General features: G+C 36.1%; 1 protein-coding gene across 1 annotated transcript in view; it reads left to right on the top strand.

The window, feature by feature from the left end:
- The window catches only part of SMYD3 (SET and MYND domain containing 3), a 380,665-nt gene that overhangs the window by 79,317 nt on the left and 275,179 nt on the right, over nucleotides 1-26,169 (top strand). The gene's annotated exons all lie outside the window — the stretch shown is intronic.

Raw genomic sequence — 26,169 nt, 5'->3', positions numbered from 1 at the left:
TATAATATTGTAGCTGTTGGAAGTATAATCCTTACAGTTAGGGATTTACAACTTGTCTAAACCATAACATTTTGCTTAGTAGATTTTGTCACATAGGAATGCTGCTTAATTTTTTTATTATTTTTGAGGCAAGTCCTATATAACAGTTTTATATAAAACATATGATCTAGTAACTCCATAACCTTATCCTAACCCCTGTACATCTGTAAAGTTACTGCCTGTAAAGGAAGCATAGTTTGTGTACAAATACTCTGGGTATACTTAGTATATCTACCTCCCTCCTCAAATACTTGCAATTGGGAAACAATAGACAAAAGAAAATAGTGTGAACGCAGTGATAAAATGACATTTCTTACCTTTCTTAACTTTTCTAGAAGAGAGTACCATTAGGAACTTTTATTATAGCATAAACAACTTCCCCCTCCACTAAGAAATCTGAACGTGGTACAAATGTGGCTACAAAAAAAAGCATACCCAATGATAGATAAGAAACCACCAAAATACCTTTCTCCCAGCAGTGTTTGTAATTCTCATGAGACATTTCCTGATTAAATACTTTCCATTTTATTAATTTATTCTTCTGTGTATATTTGTTTATGAAGAAAGGCAATATGTATTTGACCACAGGTCACATATTGTATCAAATATCTGATATTTATAGACATAAATAAAAATGCAGGACTGTCTTTTAGTACTTGTGTGTACTATCAGTCAACATCACTTAGTAAATTGAAAAGGTTAGTTTTTTTAGAGTATGAGTCAATTTAAATGCATTTGATGAGAAGGCATATAAAAATATGATATAGTTGAGAAGCAGTACATGATGGATGTCAAGAAAAGAGTTAAAATTATAATAGCTTGAGTTTTTGTTACCTCCACAAAATAAATTGGTTCTGTAACTTTCTGCATTCTTGGGGCGTATATTTGAACAATTGAAGAAAGAAAAGGAAATTTGAAGTAGATGCCACACTGGTGCCGTATTTGAATACTTTACAGGTTTCTTAAAGGAAATTATATTTGTGATCAGGATGAGTGAGTTTTTGTTTAAAAAAGGAGAAACTGAAGGTTCTATACATTTTCCAAACTATTCAAAACTCACTTAAGATGCTGGAATAACTCCCTTGTCTTTACCACCTCCTCCTTTTGGACAGAGACCAAATCTGCATTTGACTCCTTAAAGAGAAAAACAGGTCAGCACCCTTTTCCCCCACGCTGTTGCTTCAGTCTTCCTTACCTTTTAGCATTTTTATTCCAGTCTCCATAACAAGCTCCAGACCCATGCCAGCTTCTTTACAGATTTTATTTTATTTCTAATTATTTATTTTCCCATATTCTCATTCCTTTTCTTGTTGGTGCTTCAGAAAAATGTGTTGTTGCTGAAGTATGGTATTCTGAAGCATGAAAATACAGCCTGTTGTGTAAAAACAGCAGAAAAGTGACGTTTCTATGGGAAAAATAGTCTGTTGAAGTCAGTACTTGGTAAACAATTGAAACAATGTGTTCTCCCTATCATTAAAATTATTTCTATCATCAAAAAATAATCCTTGAGCTATCTGAATTTGCTTATTTCCTCTCATGAATCAAATGTATGTTTCTATATTTCTAGTCTATTACAATCTATACTTTCTGTATTGATTTGTGTGTTTCTAGCAAACAAGATCAATGATTTTGATATAGAGACAGCATGTTGTAGTCCACACAATCTTATTTTTAAATCTCAAACAATGAAGTGAAACTCAGTTTAAAAGCACATTTTTCAATTAGATTTCTAATGCTTTCACAAAAGAAAAGAATGTCAAGAGGTTTCAGGTGAAGGCAGGTATTATAAAAAGTGCCAGTCAGTTACCAAATGATTATAATTAAACATTAGATCACTATCAAAAAATAATATCAGAACAGAGCTGACAGTTTTCAATTATCTTGTTATAGGACTAAGCCAGCTTTTGCTCACAAGGGATTAATTATCACTGTACATTTCCATATGAGCCTGTACTCAAACCACCATTGTAGCTATCACTTTGACTTTGGTTTTAAGCCTTTTTTTAATAGGTGACTGTACAGCCATAAAGTGCTGCAAGTTTGTTAAACATATTGGACTGTTGCCCTCTACTGTGTTTGAGCTGTGTAAACAAACATCTGGCCTGGCTGCTGGCCTGGCTGTTGAGGTTGTGTACCTGACCATAAATTAGCAGAACAGTATATTTGTGTCTGAATTCTTATTCCACTATGAATTTTTGAATCATAGATTTAGTAAGGCCAGGCTGATGAGAGGGAAGGTGTTAACTGGTGAATTTTATGTGCCTGGACCCCAGGTACCAATGCCAGAAATGGAAATGAGTAGAAGAGTGTTGGCACATCTAAACTGAGCTAGCTGTGAAACATTGTGGATAGAGAAACCTAATTCTCCAAATGGTAGTGTTTGTGTGTGTGTTTTGCTAGTGTCAGCCAGGGGAAATGTCTCATCCTCCACTTGCAGGGCTGCAAGAGCCTAGAGAGAGTAAAGGGGGAGATGGGACACAGTCAGGACTGGGCTAGAGGACTGAGCTGGAGGCATTCACCTCTTCTGATCATAAAGCTGTAGGGGCAAACTGTATCTGAATGCATGAGTCCATGACTGTGTAAGTTAACTGCTGATTTCCCTTTCTTGCCTCCATTAATCACATGGTTGCTTCTTCCTTGCCAGTATTAGCACTCAACTGACCAGAAAGAGAAGGGATGAGTCAGGATCTGAACCAGTTAAAGGCAATCCCAGAGAAAGTGAGTCTCATCTGTGTGAGATGGAAAAGCAGGTTATAGAATTTAGAAGTCTTCAGGTCTGTGAAAGTAATAAATAAAATAGTAGGCTTGAAGGTACTATCTTAAGTCCAGGCATAGCTGGAATTGGTGGTTCAGAATTCCTGTTGTGTTTGCTTTTAGCATCTTTATTTTTCAGTGCTTTCTGCTAAAAGTAATTTGTGAGTAAATTAACTGTAAATTAGCTGACCTCTCACATTTGCCTTTGATATAATAAAGCATTTCTTTTGGTTTTAAAATAAATTCCCCAGGAATCCTGTATTACAAAAAGCCTTTGTAACTGATTCTAAATGTCTCTTGGTAAAAGTCTTATTGACCAAACTGATATTTCTGAATGAAGTGTAGTGGCCCAGTTGTTGGGAATTCATTCTTACTACCTCAGATGCCTTTAAATGACGCATACTTATCAGCAATTCTGAAGTGGTATGAGAAAGCTGATGCTTGCTGTAGAGTAACTAGTGTTTGAATTGCTTTTTGGCTGGAGAAAGCCAAGGGAATTATTTGAAAGAGAGGGGAAAAAATGTTAAGCTTTCTTGTGCTTTATTGCATGGAATACATATGGAGAAATTTAAGATAAGACAGAAGGTTGAAGGTTGTAGAAGGTGGAAGAGTGTAGAATGAAGTAGAAGGTTGTTTAAGCAAGACTTTTGCTCCTATCCAGAATGTGCTTTAGGGAGTACTGGAACTGGAGATACTTCCACTTATAACAAGAAATTAAATTTAGATTTAGACATACTAAAATTAGTAGTAAATATTATTTAGGACAGTTTTTCTCATCAGGTGGCAAGAATTCTAGGTGAATTTCTTTTTCTCTTCCCCATCCTCCTTTTTGTCAGTAACCAGAAATTGTGAGGAAACAAAGTCTTTTAAGCAAAGTAATGTGTGGTAATGATTATAAACAATACATGTGGAGACCCTATGGTTTGTGTGTTTGCCTAGGGCCTTTGTTGTTAGAGCACCATCATATGCCAGCTTTAGTAATGAATGCTAGCCAACATTTATGTTGATACTTTGTTCTGATTTTTTTTCTTTTCTTCAGATTTTATTTCAGTATGATGTAGGTAAAAGAAAATGAAAATGCTGGCCACCTTCCTGCTTGAGTAGAGCAGTTTGTCAGCTGAACACATCTGGCCTTTGACAGGCATACTTGTATTTGATTACCTACTGAAGATGTAGTGCAGGCACACACAAGTTGGGTAAACATGCTGAGGGGGCAGTTTCCTTACCTCCCATGAAGAATATTCATCTTAACTTGTTTTATGTAGAATTAAACTCGTGCAGTTTCTGTTAGAAGGAACTTTTACTAAGTCATTAATTATTAATGTGAATTTACATGCTATACTTTTGTCAAAAAATGATTTTATGATTTAGTATATTGTGTTAATGAATATACACAGCAAAGCAGTTTTTTTTAAGATGCTGGATCTTAAATAAGAGGCTTATTCTTTTGTGTGTGTTTTACCTGCAGATGATGCAATTACTCTCTATAAGTCTACTCAGAGAGGAGAGCTAGAGAGCATGAAGTGTTTAGGGAAAGATTCATTGACCTTCACCCCCAGACTGCTTATGTGAGCAATGCCTACAATGGGTCTCAAGAAGGTCTTTGCTTAACCAATACACTTCAGCAAAATATGTCTGCAATATTTTTCTTTAACATTTGCCATTATGGCAGTCATGAGAAGCTTATATTGCTGCATCAGCTGTTTCTCTGGTCTTCTTCAGTTGCCTTGATTTGGGTTGTTTTTTTCTTTTTAAAGGCAAGAAATTGCATAACTAAAACATAATGATTTATCTGCTGAATATTTTAAATGTAGCACAGAAATTGAAATAAGATTTGACAATTTGACTTATGATGTATGGTAGAGAGAGGGGAAAAATGTTTTAAGGGAACTGAACTGCTCAGAGACACAGAGCTCTGCAAATCAATGCTGAGAGTGATGGACTCGTATATCAACCATGACTCTGCACCAGCCAGAAAGTAATGAGAACTTCAGCAATTTGGCTCTGCTATGGTTGAATGCTGCTTCTGGGTGAAATTTCATGAGCATATTAGAAGTGAAACCAGGTCATTTCTGTCTTAGCAGACAGAGGTAATTTTAAAAATAGTGATACTTGCCCTGGAAATAAAACTTGGGTGAACAGCAAACTATAGCTGCAGAAGTATATGAGAGTAAGTGTATGCATTACACTTCAGCCGTTTCTTTCTCCCCTTTCTGAAGTGTTTTCGAGTTGTTATTTCCTTATCAGGATTTGAGGAAGATCTGTAAATAAGAGGTTAAGAAATGTATTCACAGGTAAGTTATGAGAAAGTGTTGCAGTTTATGAAAAAGGATATTGGGATAACTCGTTCTGTGGGAGATGCTAGAAAGGAAGAAATAAAATAAAAAAGAAAACTATCCCCTTAGTATGTTTACTTTTTCTGGTACTAATCTTTTTGTACCTCACATTAAAAAATGGTGTGTTTACTTGCTCTTCTTTTAGCTGGAATGGGAAACTTTTCTCTAGCCTGAGATATTGTAAAGTAAAAAAGGGCTGTTCTTTTGATACCCAAAGGAAAAACACTTCAGATTTGGACTGGGAAGCATTTTTTTTTAAATAGTTTTAGATTTTCTTTGCTTTAAGAAATCTTCTAGTGTAGTATACATTACCCCTGTATTCTGATAAGGTTAGAATGACTTTGAAGAAAGTATTTTAATTGTTTACCAAATTAGATCAGAATCAAATTAAATTTGTATGATGATGACAGTTAATCCAGAGGCCTCTGGAAGCCTTTTTATGGAGAAGGAGGATTAACTACTGTTAATACACAGTGTTTAAATCATAATTTCCTAGTTTTTTGTTGCTTCCAAATCACACTATTGTGTACAGAAGTCAGGGATTTTGTCCAAAGACAAGATCTATTTTTAAAAACTGGCAGAATTTTCCACTGGGATGGAAAATCACTTGGATGAATAATAGGAGGTATGTTGTTCTTCCCCTCTGCCCCATGTTTAAAGCATCTCTCTCTGGTTGTCAAACTGTCTGTTCTTTTGGGTTGCAGTTACTGCTATCAGATATTCAGATGGCTGCAAGAAGTCACAGAGTGGGTTTTTTCCCGTTTTTCCTGTACTAAAAAAATATTATGGCTTCTTTCCTTACTTCTATATTTGTATTTATTTGAAGTTCTGCTAGAGTAATCCATGTCTGTCCTTTCTATGGCTTGCTACTGCAGTCTGGGTTCATCTCAAGCACAGTGGGAATCTGAATTTTGTCCCTCAAGTTTAGAAACAGTAACATATCTAAATTTAAAAAAATCCCACACCAACAACTTTTTTCAATTCAATTTAAAAGTAGTTTCCATTATTCTATAAAACATCACCTTACAGTTATTTTTGAAAAATTATCTCAGCATTTAAAATTTGTATTTTCAACTGTTATTCATGTATTTGTTGTTTTTCCCATGATAACATTAATTTTAAAATATGCAATGATTAAAGAAAAAGTTTCATACAGCAGGAACAGATGGCACTTCAGTATTGAAATGGCCTTTGGACTGAAAAAATAAATTTTTATTCAAGAACTTTCTGACTTTCTCTTAGCTTTGAAAATAGTTCGTGTAAGAGAGTCTGTTACAGCAGTTTGCACTGATCCATGAAAAGATCTGATTTATGGCAGTATTCCTCAACTAAAAATGTGTAGCAGGGTGAAATCACATTTCTTGATGTGAATCGCAGTTCTTATCTTCCTTGCTGCCTCTCTGTGATACACATGGTAAATATGGGCAGGATCTAGCCTGAACACCTCCCAGTACCAGGAGGGTAAGTAGGGGAATCCATGAGGTATTGAGCTCACGAGTGACTGAAGTTCCATTGTTTCCAGGAACATCACAGCCTCTTGTCTGACTGATAAGCTCTTCCAGTAAAATAACTGCAGAATAGTGATTGTCATTCCTGGAAAATGCCTGATTAGATGCTCTCTCCCATAGAGTAGAACAAATCAATAATGGGGAGGGAGGAGATGTTCTGCCTTTGTTGTTCAGTCATGTTGATTTTCAGTATGCAGGTGGCATCTTCACGCTAGAGTGATAGACATAGTAGAAAAATATACCAGTGGGACTTTGCCCCATTGTAGTCAAAATGCAGAGGTAATTAATGGTGTAAGGAGAAAATGCCACTCTGTTAGACAACTGTTCAGCACATTAGATTAAAACATGAGTCACTTGTTTGGACAGGAATAGCCATTGCAGAGGAAGCTGTTGGGCTTTGACAGCTTGGATGAAGAGGGTTGTTAAGATTCCTGAACAAGAATTTGAAATGAGGAATATTGAATATATTACCAAGATCCTTCTTTCCAGGAAGTGGTGCTTTACATTCCATCTTGAAATTAATTTTAAAGTTAAGACATCTTAGGTATAAGAAATGTATTTTATCTTTTGCTTTTCAGAATCAATCATCTTAAATTAATTTATTTTCCATATGTTGTCTATAGGGCATCATTTTGTGATAACTGTATGTTCTGTTTGTAATACTTGTTAGTTGTTCTTGAGGGGCACATGGGCTTGTTAGTACCCAGAAATGTAAATGCAGTTACCTGAATGGTGGGTCTTGTCTGGAGTGGGTTGGGCTTCATGTATCAGGGTTTTCTGCCTTGTGAGTTTTTTTCTTTCTAATTAGACATGGCTCTACAGATTTTTTCAGTTGAGGAGTATATTAAGAGATATTTGGACCAGGCCTTCTACAATAATCAGAATCATCAGGGTTGGAAGAGACTTTTAAACATTAAGTCAGATTTTTCACAGACGGAGATCATGTTCGTCCAACAGGACCTTCCATTTGTAAATCCTTACTGGCTGGGCTTGATCCCCTGGTTGTCCTGCTTGTGTAATGGCACTCAGGATGATCTCTTCCATAACCTTCCCTGAGGTTAGGCTGATGGGCCTGTAGTGCCCTGGATCATCCTTCTGACCCTAACAAAGCTTCATTAATAATTTGCTTGACCTTAGTATTACTCTGATACTCCTATTATCATCAGAAATTGTGTGGATAAGTTAAAAACTGGTGAGGGCTTTCATCCATCCTGGTATCAAGCTCATTTTTTACCAGTAAGTTCCCAATCTTGAAAATTATTTCAAGGGTCATATTGCATGCCTCTTCACTGCTGTCTGTGGAAGAAGCTGTACCATCCAACTCTTACTCATTGCACATGGAAGCCTGTGTTGGTGCTGCTGGTGGTGCTGGACTGCAGATTTTCTGTGGGTTTGGGCGCCCTCCAGAAAGGGAGGCGATGGCCAGCCTAGAGGAGGACTCCTCATCCTGAATATTGTTAGTACACTCCCCAGTGGTTAATTTATCATGAGCCAGTGCCTTGCTGACCTCTGCAGAGAGCTGATATAATGTGCTTTTTAGGTTTCCATGAGAGATGGATGCCACTTCCCCCAATCCAGTTCAGTCACCTGTGATAAAACTTAAGTGTGTCAAGCCAAAACTAAATGTGAATGAGGCTGTGCTAAGGTGCATGGGGGAAAGAGTCGACCTATTCCCATTTGTTTTCTTCTAACAAACTCTGGTAAGGTCTGAAGGATTACTACTTGTCAGGAATCTATCTTCTGTTTCATCATTGTGCGCTGGCTTGATTTCCAGTCCCTCATGTTTTGTGACAGCCTTGTAAGAAACTAATGCTGCTGCTGTGACTGTTCAGAAAGGAAAAGGGAAAGGGATTTTATGTAGAATAGTATTACAAACCTGCTTTCATGTAAGGACCCCATTACATTGTTTACAGCTTTTTTATTCCACCATGTGCTTTGCGTTTTTTAATCAGACTGTACCTAATTCAATTTTGAGGGTTTGTTTATTTTATTCAGCCTCTCTTGCAGAAGATGACTAATGAACAGTACTTTTTACTTTTAAGCTGCTGTGTATGCAGTGCTGCATGCCACTGCAGTTTGTCTGTTCTTTTGTATCCACTGGATGCCTGCTTTTTATTTTTGTTTTATTTTTGATTTTATTTTCCTCCCAGTATAAATCTATTTGCCTTGCTGATACCTCCAGGAATATTTAGCCTCTCAAAAAGTTTGTGCGTAAAATACCTATGGAGATGTTTGTCTATGTTTTAAATTAGACGGCTAGAGTATTTAGTATTCAGACACAGTGGTTTGTTTTCGGCACATGAAATTTAATTATAAGGCAGATTGTACTTGTCTTCAAAAATAGGGTACAAGACAAAAAATCTAATCCATTTCTTCCGCAATAACTGTTGCGGTAAAAATTCAAATTCATAGAGTATTTGTCATACAAACAACTGTTCTTGAAGTTATGTTTCATAAATAAGGACAAGAATTAAATTCCAAACAGACTCCTGGCAAATGCAACAAAAGGCAAAATGATCTAGCTCTGTAATGGAGAGTCTGTTGCCCTCCGAGACAATCCTGAGAAGAGATAATGTGCATATGGGACAGATATGGAGGTCACGTAAGGAGGAATCTTTTAATTTAATTAAAAGCATAATTAATCCTAGGGAGATTGTGTTACCCTCGATGGTTGGATTTTATGTGTCTGCAGTGTTTGCAAGCCAAAAAGTAAATGTATTTTTGACATTTAAAGATGAGAAAGTATCACTCTTTTTCTGCCAAGAAACTTATCTGATGGAGAAAGAATTAGTGAAATATTAAATGTCACTTTGCTGGCAAACATAAAATAGGCAATGCAAACCTTTGCCTCTTGTAGAAAAGATTGTGATAAAACCAGCTTTTTTCCACACTGACTTGTTCTGATAAGTTCTGCCTGTAGGATTTTTCCTGTAGTAGACTATTACATGCTATTGTACTTGTAGATGGTGTTGTTCAGTGGCCAAAAAAACTAAGCCATTAAGTATGCATTTTAGAACAAAATGATACATGAAGAGTTTAACAAAATAATGTTTGCATTACGATGCTCCCTTCCATTTTCTTAGAACTAGCTGAACAATATAATACACTTAACTCCATTTTAACAGAAACAGTTGCCTTTGATGAATCTTCATTTTATCAACAGCTAATGAGCCTGGGCTTCACTTCTCCAGCTGAGAAGAGAGAAGGGGTTTTTTGTTTCGCATGGCTGGAACACCTTAGCTCCTATTGTGCTACTGGTTCAGCATTTCTTGTAATGGGTCTGATAGCAAAGGGTCATCTGTTATGAAGCTGCTGTTCATCACATCTGTCTTGCTAGAATGACATCCATTTATCTATCTATCATAAAGTAACTGGACCAGCAGTCTGAGACATTGATGGCTTATTTCAATATATGGTCATCCCAAGATGTCATGCATTTTACTTCCTGATTTTTTCAGATGCAGGAATACTGAAATAATTATTAGCAAAAGCAGGATTGTGCACGCATGTTTTGTAGTCTGTAACTTCTTAGAGATGGCATCTACATACTTTGTGATAATGAATGCTATAAAGTAGGGTTTTTTGTAAATTCTAGCACTGCACTCCGATTCCTCAGAAAAGCATCAATTCTCTTGCAACTGACAGAAATGGAAATTGATAGTTATCAAGACTCCTCAGAGTAATTTACCAGGACTATAAGAAAGTCTGGATTCCTGAGTCTTTCTAGTACAACATCTTTAACTTGTTAATGTGACTCTGCAGTTACATTAGCCTGTTGGCAAGTCATAAATGTTATGCCTGATTTCCTGGTGTGGGGTGAATGTACTAGAGGAATGGAGAAGTTCCTTTAGGTTCCTGAACTGCTAAACTGGGTGGCCTCTTGTCTTCCCCCACACTGTGTCATGTGCTCTTCTAACTCTTAAGAAATTATTCTCAAGTTCTTAGGTCAACGTAAACATGTGTTTCTCTTCTGCATTCCCCCTTTTCAGAATTTCCTGACTGGTTGTTCTGAGTTTTTGCATTTAAAACTTGTATTCTGTGTCAAAGTATAATCTAGTATTGAAAATTATGGATACTCCCCATGGATTACAGTAACCAGAGCTATTGCAGACTCCTCAACTGCTATTTACACCATGAAACAATTCACAAGAAATGAAGCTTTAGTGTAGCTAAGTCAGTTTATTGTTCTTCTATTTTGAGCAATGTTGGAAGTGTATGTAAGAGTTTGCAAAGCCTGAATAGCTAAGGCAGACCATTGGGTTTATAAAAATTGACATGTACACTTGCATAATCCTGTGTATAAGACATCTCATAAAGAAGAAGATGGATAGAATCCAGCAGAACAAGAAGCTTAATGATTTCCTTCAAGTATCAAGAAGTGTGTAGCTAAAGAAGGGCTGCTTGGTGATGACAGTGCTTCTTCTCTTTCCTCTGTTGGTTCAGCTGACATTTGCTCCTGCATGCTCCTGGTTATATTCCATTTAATTACTCCTTTCTTCACTAATTAGGCAGGAAGAGGAGGAGCTCCCTCAGGTGTAAGGAAGAGAAAGGACTCAGGAGCTGTGCTTTGCTCTTAAGAGAAGTAGGAGCATGGCCTCTTCTGATAGCTGTGGTTTTCACAACTGTTTTCACACAGAGGAAATGCAGATTAGTTGCACCAACATAACTCTCATTTCTTCTCATTGAGAGTCCACAGTGGCACAGAACTAGATGCTCCCCTGTATATTTTTCCAAATCCATGTTAAAGTATTATGGCACAGGATTAAAAATGAACTAATTACAACTTGGGAAAGAAGTGCAAAAATAAAATAGTTTTAATTTTTAAATTACCTTTTGCTCTCCTGAGATGTTCTTTGGAACCTGCCTGTAGTGGACTTTAGCTGACCTTCCTCACTTCCTTTTCACACTTTTGCTTCATTCCCACCCCATATATTGGGAACTGAAAATGAGTCTGTGTATTCAACATACCACAAGGATAGTATGCACATTTCTGTGTCAAGAAAGAGTTGGTAAGAAAATAAGGAATGACTATGTTGTGTTGTAAAATGGAACCAGGGATTTTGCAGAGCAAAGCAATTTCAGTACAAAGGTAGATTGCAGGTGTCACATTTACTGAGGTGCTGCAGCCCTGACTGATCTTTGAACAGACTGTATGAGCTACAATATTTCAAGTACATTTAGTATTCTGCTGCAAGAATTATTTTTTTAAAGGTCAGGCAGCAAAGCAGGAGGAGAGCACACTGAAATGAAGACTGGTAACAGAGAGCCAGACAAAGAGAGAAGGATTTGAGTAACTATTTGAAAAAGTTGCTTCCCATGTAGAAAGGAGGCAATTTAAAATATAGGTGACTGTTGTAGGGGAAACACAAGCTAGCAAGCGGGCTAAGGAGGGAAAAGAAAAAAGCAGAGCATAGAGTGCAAAAAATGGGTAGTAAGAGGAGCTACCCATGTTATGATTGAGGGTGTTAGAAAATAAAAGACAGGAAATAAGAAAAGATACTAAATGAAGTGAGAAAACTGGGAAGGTGTCAAGAGCTAAGGTGATATATGATGTAGCTCCAATAAGAGATGTAGTAAATATAGGAGAGATGTTTCTTGCTGGTTTCACATGGAAGTGGTAGGATTGCTTGCTAACATTTCTGTTAGGCCGTCCTTCTCCAAAACACTTACTCAATTTACTTGTTATGTAGTGTGTGTTCAATCAGCCTGGTTTGAGCTGTAAAACCTCAATGCCTTGATGCATTTAGAAACACCATTTCCAATCTTTAAAAAATCTATTTGAAAGCTGAGAAAAGCTTAAAGCTAAAAAGTACGTCTTTCAGTGCAAAATTCAGCTTTGCTTGTAAAATACATTAGGAGGGCCATTTTAAAAATCTCTGTGCTTTCTTTAAGCTTCATCTTTTTTCTGCCTTTATGAATTCAGATCCCTCGTGTCCTTTCCTTCTTCCCCTGTTTGGCAGGCCTCTTGATTCTTTCACGATTTATCTTTGCTGCCCAGGGAATCCAACTGTCTGGGGCTAGTGGCTTTACCCCACCTTGGTGTCAAGGTCAAAATCTTTTAATTTTACAGGTGGAGTGAGTATCATGACCCCAGGGTCTGCTGCTGTATATTTAAATGCTGTCAGTGTTCTCAGAATGACAGTGTCTGAGGTTTATATATGTCAGCTGCTTTATTGGGCTCTTTGGTGATATTTTGTCTAATTTCTCTTTGCAAGCATATAGATATTTTCTTGTTAACACTAAAAGCCTGTGGCAGTTAAAAACCCTCAGATAAAAAGAGAAGCTTAACAACATTGTTATTACAATTCAATTGCAGAGTATATTTATAGAAGGTAAAAACCATTTTGGCAACATAATAGAGATAAGTTTGTCCTTACTACAGTTTCTGCATCATATCTTTAATCAATAGTTATGCTGAGGATGTCTTATATGTATTTCCATTCTTGGCAAAGCCATTGCAACAGGGAAGGATTTGAATTACATTTTGCATCTACAAGGTCTGTGATTTTTAACAAGAGATTGAGTTTCCTTTAGTCCATTTTCTTGCTGGTATAGAGCACTTAAAATTTCTGAGTGGATCTGCCTGTCTTTCAGCAATGAGGTGTAGTAGTATTATAAATTGAAACATGGGATCTCTTGTGCATTTTCAGCGTTATCTTAAAAATGGTCCTGATCAGTATGGATTCACTGACACAATTCCAGTAACTTCTTTGCACAAATATATCAACGTATTTCTATGTTTTCAAAAACTACAAGATAAGTAAATTAAGGAAGGTTGGAAGGTGACATGAAAAGCCAGTTACTCCCAAAGTGACAAATACCATTTCAGTTGTAGGTAGGAGTTGAGAGACTAATGTGTATTTGGAGCAAAACTAGAAGCTGGTTCAGCTCTAACAAATTGGTACTGAAATCTTTTATTCTGGTATTTCTTGCAAATCTTATAAATTTGGTTTCTTGTGCATCATTTTTAGACACATCTAACAAATTTTATTATTGCTTTAAGGTGTAGAAGTGTTACAGTAACCCAACAAAATAATTACAAGATTTCTATTCCCTTGTGGGCAAAAGAAAATATTTCTGTCAGCCCCCAAATTTTTTGAGATATTATTGCCTAAATATTTTCCTCTCCCCTTCCAATGTCCTGATCTTTAAGAAAGAAAAAAGAAAAACATAAATCTGACAATCTGCTTTGAAAATGTCAGCTAAAACAGATGACTGATATGAAAGAATAATGAGCCTCTGAGAACAGCTAATAACTTCAAGGGGCTCAGATCTAAAGTTGCTTAGAATCTTTTCCTTTATCCATTACTATACTATTCTTTTCCTATTACACAAAACAAAAAGAAAAGAAAACCTACTGTTTTCTTAAAATTCAGTCATCTTATTAATATACAGCTTTGAACTCCAAGAAAGCACTTATTTATCCATTACGTGCCGTTTAAAATTCTATGTTAGCTATTTATGTGTGCCAGTTGACTGAATATTTTGAAAGGCTGCCCTCAAATTTGCATTCTTTCTGCTGATAGTCCTGTGACTAATAAACTGATGTACTTCTGAAAGCTAAACAAACTACAGGCAGAAATTATGAATTCATATATCAACCTTTTCCATTAGAAAGAAAACAAGAGGAACACCACCCAAAACATGATTTTCTCATTAGATTTGGTCTGCTGAAGACTTAATCTTTGGTATTGAAAGGAGATGTGGCAGTCATCATGCCAGATCAACCCTGGAAACTGTAATTCTGAGAAAGGTGAAAAAGAATTCTTGAAGCAGAATCCGTCAACATCCATAAAACCCCCAAATCTGGATACTTTATTCAGCTGAGTAGCTGTGTTGACTTTTTCAGAGTGTGGTGGATTGTTTCTTGTCAAAAATGTTTTTGTCTGCTCAGTTTACAGTAAGATAGATTACCCATGCTGTATGTGCAAATTATGGTTGTACTCAGTGGTCCAGGCATACGGACATTTGTGCTGACTAAGCTATTTTAACAGCTCCTATCAACTTTGTCAGCAAAACAGTCACATGTTTTTAATGTATTCTCCCAAGTTTCTCAGCATTCATCTACCTTTCTTATCATCTGTAAAGACTGCTGCAATTTTTGAAGAATCATTATTTATTCATCTTAATTTAGGAAATTACCTTATCTGAAACTGAGCTAAAGTCCACACATAAATAAGCAAATCATAAAGAGAACCAGATACAGTGGACCTCCTACACTTCTAGTGGCCTCCAAACATGTGATCTAATACTTCTGGCTGAATGCAAGTCACAAATTAGGCTTTCACCACTGTTGTGAACAAGTAAATACCATTTACAGAAGAAAACATTGAATTTCAGTTACTAATTCTGTATGACCACTGTATTTTGTATGTGTTTAGAAGCAGAGACAGAGGCATTGTTTATTAAGAAACTGTGTTTAAGATATATGGTTTGCAAGTAGTGCTCTTCTAAATGTACAGTGAGGAGTGCTCTACTTGCTTTGTCTTTATTTAAAATAACCTTATTCGACTAAAGTTTCCTTGATACCCTAAGCAAAATTACCCTTTCTGAAGAAAAGACTGAGCATTTTGGTACAGTGTTCTGCAGGCAGCTTTGAATGTACTCCTGTACAGCTGTCAGGAGTGACCTGGGAGGCTCTGAGGCCAGCACTGTTAGCATGGAAGTGAACCTGAGCTGTTCCCAGGCTGGGGTTGGTAAGCTCAGCGCTAAGGCAGCCCTGGCTTCTGAGTCAGAATATGGGCAACCTAAGCTTGTGTTTGCTTTCAAAACAGTTCATCCTTCTGAGGAATAAGGCTGATCTATTCCAGCAAGGTACTTAAGCTCAGATGCAACTGAGTGACTAGGGGAGAGGACTTGCCTTCTCAGCTAACCAGCTGAAATAGCATTTCCTTGTTATAATAAGAATTATTGTGCTTGTTTAATTCAGCTCAGTACTGTTTTATTTGGACATATGTTCTTATGTATGTATTTAGTCTTTAACTTTTTAAAATTTGTGAATGATTAATAGAAGATGCAAGATGACAAAGCAGAGATGAAATAAATTACACTTTTTTTACTGTTGAATTATTTGAGATAATTTTTGTGTCTTTAAAATGTTCCTGTTTAATTTGTTAGTATTGACTCCTTCACTATTTTGCACATCTTGCTCAGATGCAAAAACTGGGGCAGAAATTTATTTGCTGAGTATGCTGAGTATATTGATTATATCAATAATACATGCTGAAATTTGCTGACTTATTTCTTACTTGTTGGGTTAGTCTGTCTTTAATTTTTTGCTTGTACAAGATTTTAATCTGGAATTGAGTTCTGGTGTGGGAGACTTTTTTTTAACAGTGTATTTTGCATTATGCATTCTCTCCGCTTTTGTTTTTTTTTTTCTTCAGCTGCAGTAGTTTACTTTAGAGTGTTCTTAACTTGTTTTCTTGGAGCATACTACATACAGTTCCACTTGAACGCTTAGAAATATATTATATTTGCCTTGTTGAAATGAGGTTGACATATGGTCGGAAGAAATTTACAGCTGGTAAGTGACAGCAGCAAGTTTGTACTATACAATTTAAAAAGGTCATAGGTTTTGTCACTCTTCTCCATTAGTTTGGATTATGATATTGCAGAGAACAACTCCCTAGCATATGCATGAAAGGCATGGGCTTCTTTGTATAATCCCTAAAAGAATTTCTTCTGACAGCCTGGTCTAGTTAAGGGGCAGTTCTTGGGTTGTGTCCCTTCATCAAAACAGAGTGTAAATCTGAACCCCTTTGATGTTCTTAGTACTTCTGCATACTTAGAAAACAAATGGCAAATTTTGTCTGGAGCAACTTGCAAAGTGATGGATGGGAATAGATGTGTAGCCAGGAAAAATTATTAGGGTTTTTTTCCCCCTTTTCTTTAAATAGTTATATTTGAAACTTTGTTTTGATTTCAGTTCAGCAGGAAGGAATGGAATGGATGTACATAATCATTGCCAACTGTGCGGGGAGATATGCTCTGTGGACATAGGGAGCACTTCCATTTCATACCTGAAGTAATATTTTTGTCACTTTTATAATGTTTCTCTTTTGACTCAAAAATTTTTGAGACAGATTTTTTTTTCCCCTGTGTGTAGACTAATACAAAACCTTGACAGCATTTCTATCCATATTAAAAAGAACAATTTAAAAAAAATCCTCATTGAAGCTGTTTAGATCATCCAAAGTAACTTAATCATATAATTTCCTTGTATAAGTAATAATTCACTGATGTCAGTCTTAATATTTTTAAATGCTAAATAAAAACAGGTAATATTTCAAAATGTCTAAACCCACATCATTGCCTAAAGATTACAAAAAACCTATGAAGAGTTTAAAAAAAAAAAATTACAGTGTTGTGATCATATTTTGTAGGCCTTGTCTGGGAGTGTAATAAATGCTTGGGCGATTGTTGCTTATCAGGACTGTTGATCCTGCTGTATCTAAAATATGTGCATGCTTACAAATGATACTTCATCAATCTGAACTCTCCAGGTATTTCAGATACATCCTTGAAGTTTTTATAATTATATTTTGCACACATGTGTATGTGACACTCAAACATATGAAGAACATGGGGAGATGTGTGCACATATGTCTAGAATAATGTACTCTGAGGCTGGTGGGATAAAACTTCTCCTGTTTCTAGTTTTCCCAAAAATGTCTTTGGAGAATTTTAGTTGGCATTGTCTATTAAATTAAACTTCATCCTCCATCTTGCTGTTTTCAGTATTTTCTTTCCAAGTATATATAGCTTTGCATGCTACAACTGCAATTGAAAAGACTGAACTATTGAGGGAAATGATTAAGTTCTTTTTGAAAGGATCAAGAAAAAACAGGTACCCTAAAAAGTAGGGTGGACTTTGACCCTATTTTCCCAATACAGTTAATGCAATGTTTTCAGTTTCTTTTTGCTGTCAGGCCACTTTCTACTTATTCTGTGCTGAAAAGCCCCTCCAAAATAAATCATATTACTTTCTAGCTCTTCTCTTCTGTAAGTTCCTTTTTCCTTCTTTGTGATCTTTATTTTCAAGTCACATTTGATTTTTGGCTTGGCTTTCTCAGGGAATATGATATGTAGGTGAGAAGGCAAGAGACTCCTTGGTGCGTTCACTAAGGAAATGGCCACCACAATATCGTAATGGACACAGGAGAATTGAAACACAGAGAAATGTGAGTGAAAACCAAGGAGACCAGGCTTTGTGAGTTCTGCTGTTTGTGGATTCAGTTTGTATGAAGAATTTTCAATGCCAAAACACATACGAAGCACAAACACGTTGTCATGTTTGTTTCATCATGGTGGTGATGTTGATTATGGATATGTAGAAAGAATTAGATGCCACTTATTTAAAAAAAGGACCAGCCTATATACACATACCATGTGTGAGACCTTGTATTAGCTGGGACTCCATTTTCTGTCCATCCCAAAGGCTGGTGTTTAGCAGACAGGGAGTAGCAATAAAGGAAATGTGGCAGAATTACAAAAGGGGGAGAAGTGCAATCAGATCGTATAACAGAAGCACTTTCAAGACCTTTAGGAAAGTGTGGCATGCTATTTCAGCTTTTGCATGACCTTTCTCCTGATGAATAGTTTTATTTGCATGAGATGCTGAAGCTTGGGCCAAGCCCAAAAAGATCAACTTTGCCTTCAAATTTATATTTCTGAGAAAATTCAATCATGGTACCCATGGGGAGGGGGGATTTTATTACTCCAGAGCATCCTCATATTTGCATTCTCTGGCAAAAAATAACCTAATAGAGAGAAAAAGATCTCCAAGAAAAACTATCAGTTTTAACACTTGCTGTTGACATTATACTAAACCCCCCAAAAGTCAAGTATCTTAACCTCAATTCATGCAACTTCAAAAATGTGTGACTATATTAATATTTTTAAGTATTTATGTTGTGGCATAGTTTTCTTTGGTAGAGTTTTAGTGATTTTAAGATGGGGGGGGAAAATGTTATCTCATGCACAGACTTGCTGAATAGCTGCATAATCTTACATGTCTCCTTTCATCTTTCCTCCCCATACTCTCATTGCTTCTTCCTGGGTCATTTCAGAAACTAATTTTTTGAGTTCCTTGTGTTACAAAGATTTGTACAAGGAAATGTATTAGCACACTTTTGGGTACCATTAAAAAACTGTTTTCATCTTTAGAAATTTTTGAAAATATCCAGGTGTTTTCAACAACTACAAATCGTGCCAGCAGGGGTCAGTTTAGCACCAATGGAAATGGAAATGGCAGTACTGTACACTTGAGGAGCTAGCTTGTATAATCAGACTACAAATAAACTGTGTATATAACTTGGAAGAGAGTCACTGAAACAGTTTTTGCTATTCCTACTGGATTTGGATTTGAGTCCTTTTTTAAAAGGACTTTAAAAGGTTATTCATTGAATGAATGATCTTTTCTGTAGTTTTGTGGATTTCCCACAATATTTTCAGTATTTTGTCATTTAAGAGTATGTGAATAGTGTATTTGACACTTTGCAAAAAAAGTGTATCTTCATGACAAAAAAAAGGCATAGAAACAATAAGATATGAAAAAATGACTGATTTCTGTGATGTCTCATGTTTAAACTGAAAAATTTGAACCTTAGGTAGGTACATGAAAGTCTTCAGGTCAAGTTCTTCAAATACAGGAGTACTGGTGTATGCACAGAGCTTACGCATCACTTGAACCTTCACATCCCTCCCACCTTCCTTCCTTCCATAAAGAAATCTGTATCGACTTCTTTAGAACCACTGAATTTCTAGCATTTACCTGAGATCACCTGTGACCATCATTATTCATTAAGGTAAACATGTCTAACATACAAAATAGAGAGCAGGAGGAGAATAAAATAGGGAAAACCAATAAAAAAGTGTCTGATACAGAGAGTTACTGTGAGCTTTATATTTTTTGTGCAGTTGCTTTTTTTCTGCATTTATTTGGCTTTGTCTTCTGTTTGCAGTCTTTGCCACTTTGATGTGTGTTGCATTTGTAGAAGTACCTGGGTGCATCCTTTTTAGATTCTTGCATTCCAGGAAAGAGTAAATGACAAGATGTATCTTTTAGAAAGGTTTAACTTTCTCGTTAGTTCAATAGTGTCACCTGTAGAAATTCTCAGTTTGTGTTTGATCACTCTTTCACAAGTAGAGTTCAAATTAAGTCAAATAATAATTTTAATGATGTAACTGATGCAAAATAACAAGGTACCTGAGGCTAGAGTTACAAGGAGATGGTTTTTAAGTAAAATATAAATGTAAATTGTAAGAGGAAATCTACCATTGAGAACATTCAAAAGTTGGGAGTTTTATTCAAATGTTGTGCAATCAAGACTGAAGTAACATAATATATTTCAAGATTGCAAGACTGGAATAACTTCATGTTATTGGAAAATTTTATGACTGTTTGTATCAACAGCAGCAAATATAACAGTTTTTAATTTGTCTTGATTTAATCTCCTTTTCTTCGAAAACTGTATATTCCTCCTGCTGTTTTCTGTTCTTCTAATTCCACTCTAGAACATTCTGCATATTATGTAACTGAAGTGGGTATGACTTTATGGATTACTAAAATATATCTAATTAGATTACATGGAAATTCAGGATTCAATGCAAGGACCTATCTTATGTTTCTATTTGTCATCATTTCTCAGAGGTTTTCTGTGGTAATTTTGACTTTGGTATCTAAAGATGGTTCATGACTCCCCAAACTTTGGGACTTCAGGTACAAACCTTAGATAGTTCTGTCTGTGTTTGTTTCTCAAAGGTCTTAGTGACATGGCCATGTTTTCTCTTGAGAGAGGTCATGAGTTAGAATACAGCTTTATTCACTGTGCTTTTAAATACTTCAAAAGGAAACATTTTTCCATTAGAATATAATATTCTTTTAAATGATCTCGTGTGAAGTTTGATACAGCAAGAAAGAAATGAATTTTGAACATTTGGGAACAAACTGTATTCCTTTTTAAAACCTTTACTGCCATTTGTGCACCTGTTGGCTGGCTTTCCATTACAAAGTTAGCTTTGGCTAATTTGTGAAAAACTGCTTGTTGCACGATTGGTAATCCTTACAGAATGTTACAAGTGTTGAGTGCCATTTTTCTTCCTCAGTTAGAGAGCAGTGTGGTGATAAATCTTAGTCCAAAAGTAGCTGGGAGCTCTCTTTCTCAGTTGTCCTGTTTGAGCTGCCACAATTATAAGTTCTTTGCCTCTTGTATGTGATTCCATGTGTTTACCTGTCTGCATTGCCACCTGTGTTTTTTTCCCCCAGACAGAAAACAAAAAAATATTTTTCTTAGCAATCTTGTTCTTCTGAGATGAATCTGAGTCTTGGACACAGGTTTTAAGTAATTTTTCTTTCTAGTCAGTTGAAGCCTTGAACACAAGAAATTGAGCTGACTTCTCCTCTTCCACAGTATTTTATAATTTCCTTCCTCAGCTGTGCTGTTGCACTCAAATATGCTGGGCACCAGCCTTTCAAGGTGTGTCCTCACGTACTGTGTCTCCATCTTTGCTTCAGTCTTAGAAACAGGATTGACTGCTCAGAACTATTTGTGGCTCTCCGTTTTGCCCTCCACAAAGGACAATCCCTTTCTTTTCTTGACTGCTAGTCTTCTTTTGAATAAGTAAGGGCTTCTTTCCATGAAGGGTATTTAGATTCTCTTTACTTAGAGAATGTTGTGAGAGTCTTGAACCAGTATGTCTTTGGTTTGACAAGTTCCAGCAATAAGGTTTCTGAACAAATGTCTCTTGTAGTTCTATTCATGGACCCATAATGGGCCTAGGTCTCCCAGTATTGTGTGCTAGAGTATTAGAGGAGGACTGCTATGTTTTCTGCAGAGAGGAAGTGGGAAGGAGCACCAAAATTGTGAAGATTCTTCAATTCCTGCTCCAAACCCTGCTATTACTTTCCATGGCTTTGTCAATTACTACAAAACCTAAGATGCCCCAAACAGTACTCTGTTGCAGAGCTTTTATCCTTGCAGAATGTGTATCAGGATTATAGTGTGGTGCCTGCAAGATGTGGAAAATGGCTCAAGAGGATAATATTGGCAAAACTCTCCATGATATGGAAGTAATTTGCTATGATCATTAGGTTTTTCAGATGCAATCACTTGATAATTGCATACTTTGAGGCTAATGAAATACAGTAACAAGGAACAGGAAACTGCTATGTCTCTAAGTGGAAATGCTGCTTCAAAATATATATAAGCCTATATATAAGTGCATTAATGCCCCACAGGATGAGAGGTGGTATGTGGGAATTTCTCCTGTTTGTTTTGAAATCAGCTCCAATAAAGATGGTGGTCTGAGAAACCAGACACCTGCAATGGACTCTGGTCAGAGGATTCTCTGGAGTTTGGTGTTCCAGTGCAAACCTTGACAAAGAAACATTTTTATGTGAAGATACCTAGGATATTGATAGTGTCCCCAGATTTATACTGATGGGTAAAAGAAGTGTTTCACAAGAAAGCAGACTACACTATTATGCAATATTAAAAACACAAAAGCCCCATGTTCCCAACAACCATTACACACCCTGACAGATTTGCAACTGAAGGATGGCTTTTTTCAGGTGACTGATTTCAGTATCTTCTGATGACTGGGGCAGAGGCCGGTCTGTGCTTGTGTAAATTAGCATACCTACAGCAGCAATAACAATGTGTAAATTTTGTGGCTAATAAAGTTTCATTTCTCAATATTTATCAATTATATTTTGGCCAGAAGCCAGAGAATTCATCTTAATAGGAAGCTGAGAAAGCATTGATCTAGTGTTGGTAGATTCTTGGTACCTAGAGAATGTTTGTGTTTCAATAATTTCTTGTTGAAAAATGGAAGGGAGCTATATTCTGATGAAAACATTGAATGAAATGGACTAAAGGAAAACTAGGAGGCCAAAATGATGAAGGTATTTTCAATCTCAAAGCTCAATATAGTCAAATGGTCCTTCATACAAAGATAGGACAAAATATGTGAGAAACAACCCTTTACATGTGGGTAGAGCAATGGTGTTGAATATTAACATTCAATTATGTCCTTAGCTTCTCCCATGAAGTTAACTTCAGCAGTCCCTGCTCAAGGGGAGGACAACAGAAAGATTAGAAGACATATTGGGTGGGAGAGCATATAGAGACAATGAAGACAGATGCTTAAAAACAATGGACTTCAGATAGGGTTTTCAGCAGTTGTTCTGCTCTGTGGTCAGCTGGTTTTGTTAAGAAATCATCCTGACTTTCGAGTTCATCTTCTCTAAAACAAAGCAACTTATATGATCTTCAGCATTCAGAAGTAATTTTGATTAACTCCATTGACATAAATTCCTTTCAGAACAGGTATGGTCTCAAGAGGAGCGAGGAATTTAGTGAGGTCCTGAGGTTTTCAGCTGTGATTTGAGTCAAGAAAGAGAAGGGACAGAAACAGATTTCTTCTCTGTTGTGAGCAGTGACAGGACCAAAGGGAACGGCCTGAAGTTGTGTCAGGGGAGGTTTAGGTTGATATTAGAGACATTCTTCACTCAAAGGGTGGTTGGGGTGGAACTGGCTTCCCAGGGAAGTGATCACAGCACCAGCCAGAGAGAGTTCAAGAAGCATTTGGTCAATGCTCTGAGGCACATGGTGTGACATTCAGCATGCATTTTTGACACTATATTTAGGATATTTATTGACCTAACAGTTTGAGCAGCTATGTTTTGTCCCTTGCTCTGCAGAACCATATCTATCTATCTGTATCATCTTTTATTATGACTTCTGATGCTCCTTAAGCAACCCCAGTAAAATATATAGAAGTCAAATGATTAGACTTGGCCTTCCTCTCCAGTTTAAGATGATATATAAACTAGTGATTTAAATTTGGCTCTTTTAAAATGAAATAAAGTTTACTATCTAGGCTTTCTACATGCCAGCCTGTATCATCCAGAAGTGTAGTAGAAGTGAGACAGAAATGACAATTTCCAAAACTACCTGGTGCAGCAGCTACAAAAGAGATGCTGACCACTATACAATCTTTGGGGTTTATTGTCCTTCTTGAAAGAAAAAAGCCTTGGTAGCAATGTGTGATTTGAATAGCTTTTTGCCCTATGAAGAGTATATTTATTTTCCTCCCTCCTAAATTGGTAAGAAAAAAGACTTCATTAATAACAAGCTATGTTCTTAGCTTTAGTTTCTCATTTGGCCCTTAATGTTGCTGAACATTTAGTTTTATAGTCGTTTTATTTCTAAGGTAAGAACAAAGTGTTGTCAGTTTTTCTGTGTATGTAAAATGTGCAGTGGTGAAAAAGTATAGACATTATGGGAAAGGATGACATTTCTTTGTGCTGGAGGAATATTCTAAATTACATTAGAGGAGGTCTTCAGAAGAAAATCAATAGGACACTGTTTTCTTGCTAGCAATAATTTGGATGACCTTATGTTTTTCAGCATTTGCCCATATTTCCTACAAGGAGAAACAAAGTAAAGTCAAATCTATCTGATTATATAAATTCATTCACTATGCTGATAATATAAATTTGTTATTTCTAATATTAGATTAAATTAATAGGAGAAATCCACTGGCTTGTTCCATTCTTTACCCAGCTATATGAATATGTGAGGAGAGAAGAGATACATGCTCATAAAAATGAACATAAATATAAGCAAAATAATAATAATAATAATAATAATAATAATAATGATGATGATGATGATGATGATGATGATGATGTAGTCTGGTATTCTCTATGCAGCAGCATTTGCAGACCAGAGACAGATCAAAGGGATTGTTTGAAAGAATGACCTGTATGCTGGTTAATAAGAAAACAGACTAAAGCATTATTGATCCAGTAAACTGGAGGCTTTTTAGTTAATTCTTATCTCTCTCTGCTTTATGCCTGTTCATAGGTTTCCCAAGTATAAGCACTAGAGAATATTGAATTTCTTTTCCTTTTGAATTTTCAGAACTATTAACTATTTCAGATCATCATTGTCATTCTGAAAAATCCCAAGGTGCCAGCTTTTACTTCTCTAGTAATTTTATTAAAAAAAAAAGAAAAAACACAGAATTTGTTCAATTTAGCTAAAAATTGGTTTAGGTAAACTCGTGAAAAATCTTACTTCAATACATCTGGACTTGTTTAAGGTTAACATGGGCTAAATCATTGTTCTGCTTTTATTCAGATCAAGTTAGTTTTCCTTCATCTTAATGAATAATTTTAATACTAATTTCAAACTGGTGCATTTGGATGCTGATGATGTACAGCAGCCTGGATTAAACTCTTCTATTGAAGTTTAATTCACTCGAGAGGTATGTCAGGTAATGAAACTATCTTCATTTTCTCATGATGTTTTTGAAGCTGGGATATCAAATTGAGTTTCATCTTACAAAGGAAGGAAAAGAAGAAAACCTCAACCAACAATGAATGTCAAACCTCAGTGAGTTGTTTCAAGCTGTGAGAGTGTAAGGATTAGACACATGAACAAAGCAGGTGTTGTTAACTGCTCCACGGTAGCTGTCCATAAACATACTCCAGCACTTCAAGGTAAAACACTGTTAATGAGCCCTATTCCTAAACTGTATAGTGGTGAGGGCGTGCAGACTGTTTCTTCCAAAATGAACTGGTGCCCTTTCAACTTCTTCTCTGATCACTTATCTTTGTAATGCCATCTCTAATAAACATTTTAGAAAGTGTTTGTGCTTTGAAAGAATGAAACAGACAAAATATCTAGCTGTTCTGAAATTTATGAAGGCAATTTGAAGAAACTGTTACTTCTGCTAAAGGTAGGAAATTGGATTTTTTGGCATCTCTTCCTTTGCTTTCTGCATCTAAGCTGTTGGAGGTCCTGCAGGAAGCATGGAAATGGGTGTCTGAATCATAGCAATTAATTTAGATATAGCAACCATCTACAGCAGTCACCAAATTTCAAAGGTAATGAACTCTAGGTAAACAACACATTGTTAGAAGAATAGATAACGGTTTAATAGGCAGATAATTGGACTTATTTTCATAAGCAATTGATTTGAAGAAGATTAACATTTTTCCTAGAAATTAATTTGAAATTGTAATGGTATTACTGACAAATGCCAGAGTATCCATTCCTGCCTTGAAATGTGTTAAGATTTTTTCACTTACTTTTTGGTGGACATGAGTTTTGAACATATAACTTGAGAAGGGTGTTTGATTTGTCCATTTTGAATGTACTGTCTTTTGAGTGTTCTCTTCATTTTTTAAATTCTTAAATTATGAGCAGTCCATGACTGGTATCTAGACTATTCACAGTGTCATACGCTTTTAGGTTTTCTTTCCAAAGATAAGAGTCACGATTTGTTTTTCATACATATGATTTAATATGATTTTCTTCACTCTTTAATCCAATAATTCAGTGATATCCTTCATATTTTAATCCATATGCATTGCCATACTATTCCTTATTCATCTTGGTTGTTCTTTAACCACAACTGCTGATGAGCTGATATTTTAAATTTTTTTTTTCCTCCACCATTTCTCTTTGTGTTGCTGAATTTCTTGAGTTGGTAATTTGGATGTTCATTTTTTTCACTTA

This window comes from Molothrus ater, chromosome 3, assembly GCF_012460135.2.
Source record: "Molothrus ater isolate BHLD 08-10-18 breed brown headed cowbird chromosome 3, BPBGC_Mater_1.1, whole genome shotgun sequence".
In the NCBI taxonomy this organism is placed as follows: domain Eukaryota; kingdom Metazoa; phylum Chordata; class Aves; order Passeriformes; family Icteridae; genus Molothrus; species Molothrus ater.
The sequence above is the reverse complement of the archived record's forward strand: the minus strand, read 5'-3'. Positions and strand labels throughout refer to the sequence as shown.